The sequence below is a fragment of the Dendrobium catenatum genome, unplaced genomic scaffold (assembly GCF_001605985.2).
Source record: "Dendrobium catenatum unplaced genomic scaffold, ASM160598v2 fragScaff_scaffold_920, whole genome shotgun sequence".
Taxonomy (NCBI): domain Eukaryota; kingdom Viridiplantae; phylum Streptophyta; class Magnoliopsida; order Asparagales; family Orchidaceae; genus Dendrobium; species Dendrobium catenatum.
Window position 1 is genome coordinate 2,911,332 of NW_021319382.1, and position 8,542 is coordinate 2,919,873.

Here is an 8,542-nt window from a genome sequence, read left to right on the forward strand (position 1 = left end):
AAAAATCGTTCAAACTTCACCGTTCTGAAAATTGAGAAAGGCAGAATGTGCCTTACCTTGCGTACACCAATTTCTTGAACTACTGCAACAGACGAAAAAGGACGGGAGTCACCCAAAAATCACTTTTCCTTCTTTTTCCTTCGTTTTTCTCTCTCCTGGGCTTTTCTCTCTCTTCAAAATATCTCATTTCTATATATATCCAGACTGATCGTCCCGGACGATCGCAACTTTGTCCGGGGATGATTTGGCTCTGGATGAATTTCGTCCAGACGAGATTAATTGCCGTCCCTGGACGACTTGGCTCTGTAAAATTTTCGTCCAGACGATCTGACTTTCGTCCAAACGAACAATGCAGCCAAACATGTTTTCCTGCACAATCTGTACCGATCGTCCCGGAAGATCCGACTTCGTCCGGACAAACCTGGGAGCAAAATGGCCTTTACAAGAGCTCCTTGGACCATCATTTTGTACAAAAGGCTATTCATCTTCTTTGCTCATGAGGGGAGAATAATCATCCATCAAGAATCTCTCTATACAAAAAAGGCACCGTAGCTTGATAGATGATACCACCCATCCAAGGTAGTGAAATATCTCTAATGTAAGAAGAAGTATTAGAGAGGAGGAGAAATACAAGAGTTACTACTTCTACACAAAGAGAAAAACTAAAGCTTAATAAGGGATACCACCTATTCAAGATAGTAAAATGTCTCTAATATAAGAAGAAGTATGAGAGAGAAAAAGAAGAAATACAATAGTTACTCAGTCTACACAAAGCTGAGCAATGGAGCTTGATAGGGGATATCACCTATCTAACACAATGGAATGCCTCTAATGTAATAATAAGTATGTGGGAGAAGGGGAAGAAATACAAGAGTTACTCCTTCTACACAAAGAGGGTTCTAGAGCTTGATAGGGGATACCACTTATCTAAGATAGTGAAATGTCTTTAAAGGTAAGAAGAAGTACAAGAGAGAAGGAGAAGAAATATAATAGTTACTCCTATATAAAGAGGGGCATTGGAGCTTGATAGGAGATATCGCTTATTCAAGATAGTGGAATGCCTCTATTGTAAGAAGAAGTATGCGAGAGAAGGAGAAGAAATACAATAGTTACTCCTACACAAAGTGAAGCACTGGAGCTTGATAAGGGATAATGCTTATCCAAGACAGTGGAATGCATCTAATATAAAAAATATAAAATAAATGAAGCAAAAAAAGAAAAAGAGATTGGAATGAAATTGTTGTGCTCTTTATTTACCCCAAGGGGGATATTTAAAAGTGCAAAGAGAAGGGAAGATAATTTTTTTTTTAAAAAAAAATTAAAAAAATTTTAATGATTTTTTTGGAATTTAAAAAATAAAATAATATTTTTTGCCTTAAACGAGGTGGCACATAACTATCAGCTCTAAGAGGAAGCAAAAAAAAAAATTGCTAAAACGGGCACACCCTTACACCCGTATAGGTGTGTGTCACACATTGCACATAAGTAGCCTGTTAGGCCACTACCCGATTCAGTTGTCAGTCTGGCCTGAGCTTGATTTCGGCCTGTACAATCCAATTTGGACTTTTTTGTGTCCCAAATAATTTTTTGACATTCCAAACTCCATTTTGATACTTTCAGAGCTAAATGAAGTCTCTACAATTCATTTATAGCAATTTCAATAGTTTTAAAAGTAAATATTTTGATATTTTTTGCTCTAATTAGTGCGTTGACTTTAGTAAAAGCTAAAATTATGATCAAAGATATTTTACTTGGTTTACCACTCAAGGAGGTGTCTATGTTGGCATACATAAGGTGGTTGCATCTCGTATTTATAATTTTCAGTCATAAACAGCTTGTAAGGTTCAAATACTTATTTTGGAATTCCACAAGCTTCTACATCTTAAAATAGAGGAGCAACTAATTAGTCACAAAAAATTACCTTGATCAGGCATGAATCTCAATACAAATCTAAATTGAAAACTTCAATAATAAAATTGGGACCATCTAAACTCTGATTTCAACAAATTTATATTCAAGTTGGACATCTGAATGAGATGAACCCAAGGACGCCAATTTTGGTGAAATCCTAGCCCAAATAGGCCCAAATCAAAGGACCAATGCTCATTTGAAAGTATCAAAGCATTAATTGGATGAAAAAATGATATCCAAAAACGACACGCTTATAATCAAATCAAGTGGCTCGACGAGATGAACCTAACAAGCCCAATATCACTCAATTTTGACATCACTAGAGCACTTAAAAGAACAATAAATGCTTTATAATTAAGGGGATCAATATGGACCATCAAATGGAATACTTCAAAATCTCCTTGAAGCTTATCTATATTTACTGAGCCTTCCTTTCACAAAAAAGTATAAATAGATCCCCATTCTTCACATAAGGCGGGGGGGGGCACCGTCACCCATTGATAATTGCTATTTTAACTTTCGTCGCTTGACTACGATCCCTCTAACCTCCGTCCCCCGACTATAATCCTATCGAACAAACAAACACGCCAACATTTTCTTGAGAATAACTCTTATGTCATTGAATTATCTCAACTATCACTATGTAATGTGCTCCAAATAATATATATTTTTATATTTAGTCAACACCTTCCCAGGGGAAGGGTATCATTTGTAATCAACATCCAACACTAGTGGAATCATTTCAACTAGGAAAAGTTGTAGTGATTTTTTCAATTTCAGAAATTTTCACATAAAAATTCTAGTGTCTTTAATGATTGTTGTGCCCCCTCTATTCTATTTATTTGTGTGTTGGATCTTCGTAAAAAGATATGACAATAAATTTATCTCTCTATTGTCGTGAATGTTCTAGAATGTAATAGATAATATAAATAACTTATTTGAGAAGTGTAATTCCTTAATTACCTATAAAAGATAGAGACTACATCTTAATGAAATATAAATTCTTATAGTCGCTTCAAATGTTATTGGACAAAGGCTTAATGATATTGTTGTAGTCGCTTCAACCCAACCACTCGAGTTGTACATCATGATGGATCTCTATTAGAATGTTAGACTGTAACATATTTAATGAGGTGTAAATTACGACTCACGCTACTTTCAAGACTATTAAAGTAAGGGTACCTCTTATCTTTTGATTGCTCTTTTTTTTTTAATCAATTTTATATGTAAATATTTATTTAGGTGTTATTCAAACTATTTTCGATGGATGTGGATATCCTCATCAGTATGATAAGTGTTTTTATGAATAAGAGCAACATAAGAGTGGATTGTCTCTCACACGAATGAGGAGTAGATAAGCATAGAGTGAATATCTCTAAAAAAAATATCTCACAATAACTCATAGTCCACTCCCAGGATTTGACATGCTAGGGAAGAGCATTTTTGAAATAAATCCTTTAAGTTTCTCTTACTCATTTTGGCAAATTTTAGGAAGATGAGAGGATTCAATGATAATCCTTTGATTTACAATAAACTACTTAATGTCAATATTGGCAAAAACGGTAAACATGTGGATAGTTTTAATGGAGGGAATATAAAATCAAGTGTAGGCATGGCCCTTGTTATGGCCAGAAAGACATAATAGAGGAGACTATCGAAAGCCAACTAAATATGCAAAATAGTCTTATAGTTGTCGATATACTTGATACATTATCCGAAAATTATCTTGAGCGGGCACAAATCTCAAAGCAAAATCAAGTTGGAAACTTCCGTAATTAAAATCAGGAGCATCTGAACTCCGATTTCAACAAATTTACAGTCAAACTGGGTGTCTCGGAAAAACAAACCTAACGACACCAAATTCGACCCAATCCGAACCCAAATGGGTCCAAATCAAGGACCCGAAGCATTGTTGGAAGGTTCAAACCACAATTTGGATTACAAAACGGCTTCCAAACACAACAAACTTATGGTCAAATCAAGCGGCTCGACAAGACGAATCCAACGAGCTGAAGATCACTGAGTTTTGACATCACTACGACATTCAAACGTCCATCGAATGATTCATGATCAAGGGATTCAAGATTGGCCGTCCATTCAACCACTCCCAACTTACCCTTGATCCTCCACCTATTTACGGGCCATGCCATTCTCAAAGTCTATAAATAGAGCTCCCTATCCTCTTGAAAGAGCACCCCTGAGCCTAAGGAAGAAAGAGAGAGATCGAAGATCGCTCTTGCTTCCTACCCTCCTCGACCACCGCCGGAGTTTTGCCGGACCACCGCCGGAGTTCTGATGAACCACCGTTGCTCCACCAACGTCAGACATCCACCGGACCACCGCCTAACGCCGTTGCTCCGCCGGACCACCACCAGACGCTCTGTGCTCCACCGGACCACCTCCGAACGCCGTCGCTCCGCCGGACCACCACCTGAAGCCCTGTGCTTCACCGGACCACCGCCCAACACCGTTGCTTTGCCGAACCACCATCTGACACCCTGTGCTTCGGCGGACCACCGCCTAATGCTGTTGCTCCGCCGGACCACCGCCTAACGCCGTTGCTCTGCCGGACCACCACCTGATGCCCTATGCTCCGTCGAACCACCACTTAACGTCGTTGCTCCATCAGACCACCATTTGACACCCTGTACTCCGCCAGACCACCGCCTAACACCGTTGCTCCGCCAGACCACCACCTGACACCCTGTGCTCCACCGAACCACCGTCTAACACTGTTGTTCCACCGGACCACCACGTATGTCCTTAACTTTTGTCAGACCGCTGTCAGAAGCCCTCACCTTCGACAGACCTCCATCTGAGGCCCTCATATTTGCCAGGTCATCATCTAAGGTTCGAATTTTTGTCAGACCATCCTCTGAGGCCCGAAGCTCTGTAAGATCATCTCTTGACACCTGGATTTCTATTGTATAATTGCTACTTGTAATCTGATCGTCCTCAGAGACGAGTCAGCCCATTGTAGCCAACTCAAGTTTTAGTTAAATCTTTTCAACTTGGCTAGGCCCCGTGGTTTTTTCTCTTTCAAGGGTTTTCCACGTAAATAATCTTGTGTTCTCTGTGTGTGAGCTGGATATCCATATAACTCTAAGACGAACGATTAAAACTCTATCACCGCGTATATTCTAGCCCCGTAATAATACTCATCAGGATTCAAAGAACTATCCTCAGGATTGTTGCATCCTGGAATATTCATTGCGATAGAGAAAAAATATTTAAAGTCCTAGCTTTGTATGAAGATCCAACACACAATTCGATAAAATAAAGGGTGCAACATTCATAAGATACAATAGAGTTTTTATGTGGAAACCCCTAAAAAGGGGGAAAAGACATAGGGCCTCGCCCAGTTTGAAATGATCCACTAGTTTTTGTAGTTGATTACAAATGAGGCCCTTCCTTGGGGGGAAGGCCTTGGCTTGATGTAACAAATATACATCATATGGAGTACATTACATGATGTGAATAAAAGGAATCACTATTGACGCGTTTGATTGGTCGGAAGGACCATTGTCGGTGAGCGACTGAGGTTGAAAAAGTCATTATCTTGCGACGGAGGTTGGAAGGACCAAAATCGGCGGGCGATGGAGTTCGGAAGGATCATTTTCTGGTGAAGGAGGTTGGAAGGACCATAGTAAGAAGACAATGAAGGTAAGAAAGACTATTGTCAGCAATAAAAAAGTTAAACTCTTAAACATTGAGGTGTCTTTTGGTGTAATGGTTGGAATTTCATTAAGAAACTTCATAGTTAAGCGTGCTCATCTCTGAGTAATTTTGAGATGTGTGACCTACTGAAAAGTTACACCAACAAGATAAAACAATGAGGCTCTTAGGCCAAAGCGGATAATATCTTGATAGTTAAAAGTTGGGCTGTTATATGAAAGACTAGTCTGGAGACAAAGGTTAGAAGGAGCACTGTCAGGTGGAATTCCATCAATAATTGGAAGACGGGTGGAAATCCGGTGTTAGTGGCTGGGCAAAATTTTGACATCAGATGGCGGCCGAGCGTAATTCTACAGATAATTATGAGCCGGGCGGAGGTCCGGCAAAAGTCCTGCTACGTACAGTTGGTAGCTGGGAGAAAGTCCGACGATAATAGGTGGCAGTTTAGAAGTCTGTAATCCTTCGGTAGCCAAGTGAAAGTTTGACAGCTGGTGAAAGTCTGGCATCGGGCAGCAGTCTGGCATCAAGCAGATGTCTGGCGTGGAGCAGAAGTCCAGTGTCCGATGGTGGCCAGGTGGAAGTCCGACAATGAGCGGACGTCCGACGTCAGATAGAAATCTGATGAAAGTTCAGTGATTGGTGATGGTTCGGCAGAAGTCCGAGCGGTGGTTGAGGAGGAGCTTGGTGGCAAGAGAGATTTATGATTTCTCTTCTTCCTCTCCTTCACTTCCTTGTCTTCCTTGCTTGGGTCCCCTCTCTTCGTCCTCCGAGCTCCCCTCAATGAAGAATGAGGGGTCTATTTATAGTTTTCTGAGAGTGGCATGCCCAGTAAATAGGAGGGAGATTAAGGGTAAATTAGGAGTGGTTTGAATGGACGGTAGATGTTGATTCTCTTTATTGTAGACCATTTGCTGGACATTTGAATATCTTGATGATATCAAAATTTGACGATCTTGGGCTCGTTGGATTTGTCTAATTGAGCCACTCGATTCGACTATAAGCATGTAATGTTTTAAAACTTTTTGGCAATCCAAATTATGGTTTGAGCATTCCCTATGCTTCGGGTCTTTGATTTGGACCCATTTGGGCTCGGATTGAGTCAAATTTGGTGTCGTTGTGTTTGTCTTTTCCAGACGTTCAGTTCGCTGAAATCAGAGTTTAGAAGGTCTCAAATTTAATTTTTGAAATTTCCAACTTAATTTTGCCACCAGCTTTAAGGATCAATATCATGAACCTTGAATCTCATTTGAATGAGATTCTTAGAATATTATTGACTAAATGTACATACCCTTAAAAATTACAATGAGAAGTAAGCTATTTTTTATCCGTCAAAATAATTTTTTCCTACACAAGACATTAAAGCTCGTCTTTTATGACATCATAATATAATAAAATTTATCACAAATAAAATAAAATAAATCTCTCAAATTTCTTATGCAAATTACATTTACTTTTGACTCAAATTTATTCAACTTAAACAAAATACATATCGCAATGTGGTTGGCCGTTTCTACTTTTATGACATCATAATATAATAAAATTTATCACAAAAAATAATATATATATGAATATTTTAGAAGTCCAAGTTGGGAGCACACCGAATGCGTTCATAGACCAATAACCACGCGCCACATCACTTGAAATTAGGTATTGAGAACTCGGTATACATTCAGATACGTGCGGTTTTAACCGGACATAATAATTGCTCCCACGTTGGGATCGTGTTGAGCCTGTTGCTCGATGGAAGCAATTTCTCTCAGTGATCCCAAGCTCGAATTTGACCAAAAAAGGAAGAATTCAAGAGAGCAAAAAAAAAAAAAAGGTATATATAGCAAAAGCGTGCTCTTTTAGGGCATTTTTTCTTCTAATACATTTAAAAAAAATGTGGTTGGCCGTTTGGTGGTCAGCTAATTTAGTACGAGATAATACAATTATTTGTCCAGATTCTTACGTTTTCTGTATAGGATTCTAATTTTATTTTAGTTGTCAAGTGTATCTTATTCTATATATTCTCAATCCTATTACTAATAAGTTATTGGATAACAAAGCAACTAGTTTGTTAGTTTATTACTTCGTACTTTAATACGGCTAATCTTAATTATAGAAAAAAGGGTGAATGTCATATAAGCATTTGTGATCCACCAATTAACTCTTTAACTACTAAAATAGTTTTTAAATGTAAATATTGTTCCACTAATAAGAAATTTAGGTTTCGTTTGGGACGGATTTCTTTTTGCTTCTAAAATAGATTTCTAGTACAAAAATTTCTTGAATTTAAAAATTTTGAATTAAAACGCCGTTTTAAAAAGCAGAACAAAAACTGTTTTTAAAATAACTTTTTAGTATAAAAATTTCTTAAACTAAAAATTTTTATACGATAAAATTACTTTAGAAAGTAGTACAAAAGTTGTCCCAAACAAAATCTTAAAATAGAATAGCAACTAGTTGTATGGTGAAGCTAGTTGATGAATTTTGATCTTTTATATTTCTATGTATATGCCTCACAATGCTTGAAATTGGAAAAATTTGCATTTATATTGTTTCTTGAAACATTTTTTACGGAAGCTCCGTGCATAACAAAAATCTTCCCTCTTAATTATGGACTATTTTTTTCAAATATGTTGCGATCAAAATTGATTTGAATCATATTTGAATAAGATTGGAACAATATTTGATTAAGATTGAGATAATATGTCATAAAGATTTTGATCAATGATCGAATAATATTCTATTATAATTGAATATTAATCATTGTCATATAATAGAGGCTAAAGTTTTAATAAGAAAACTTATATTTTATTGAAGTTACAACATTTTATAGTAATATTTGAGTGCAATCACAAGAGCTATATCACTATAAAATGTGTTATTGAAGATCACATATATACATCACTATAACATGGCTAAATACTATAAAAAGCTTAAATTTGATAACACATGCATCACTATACCACGT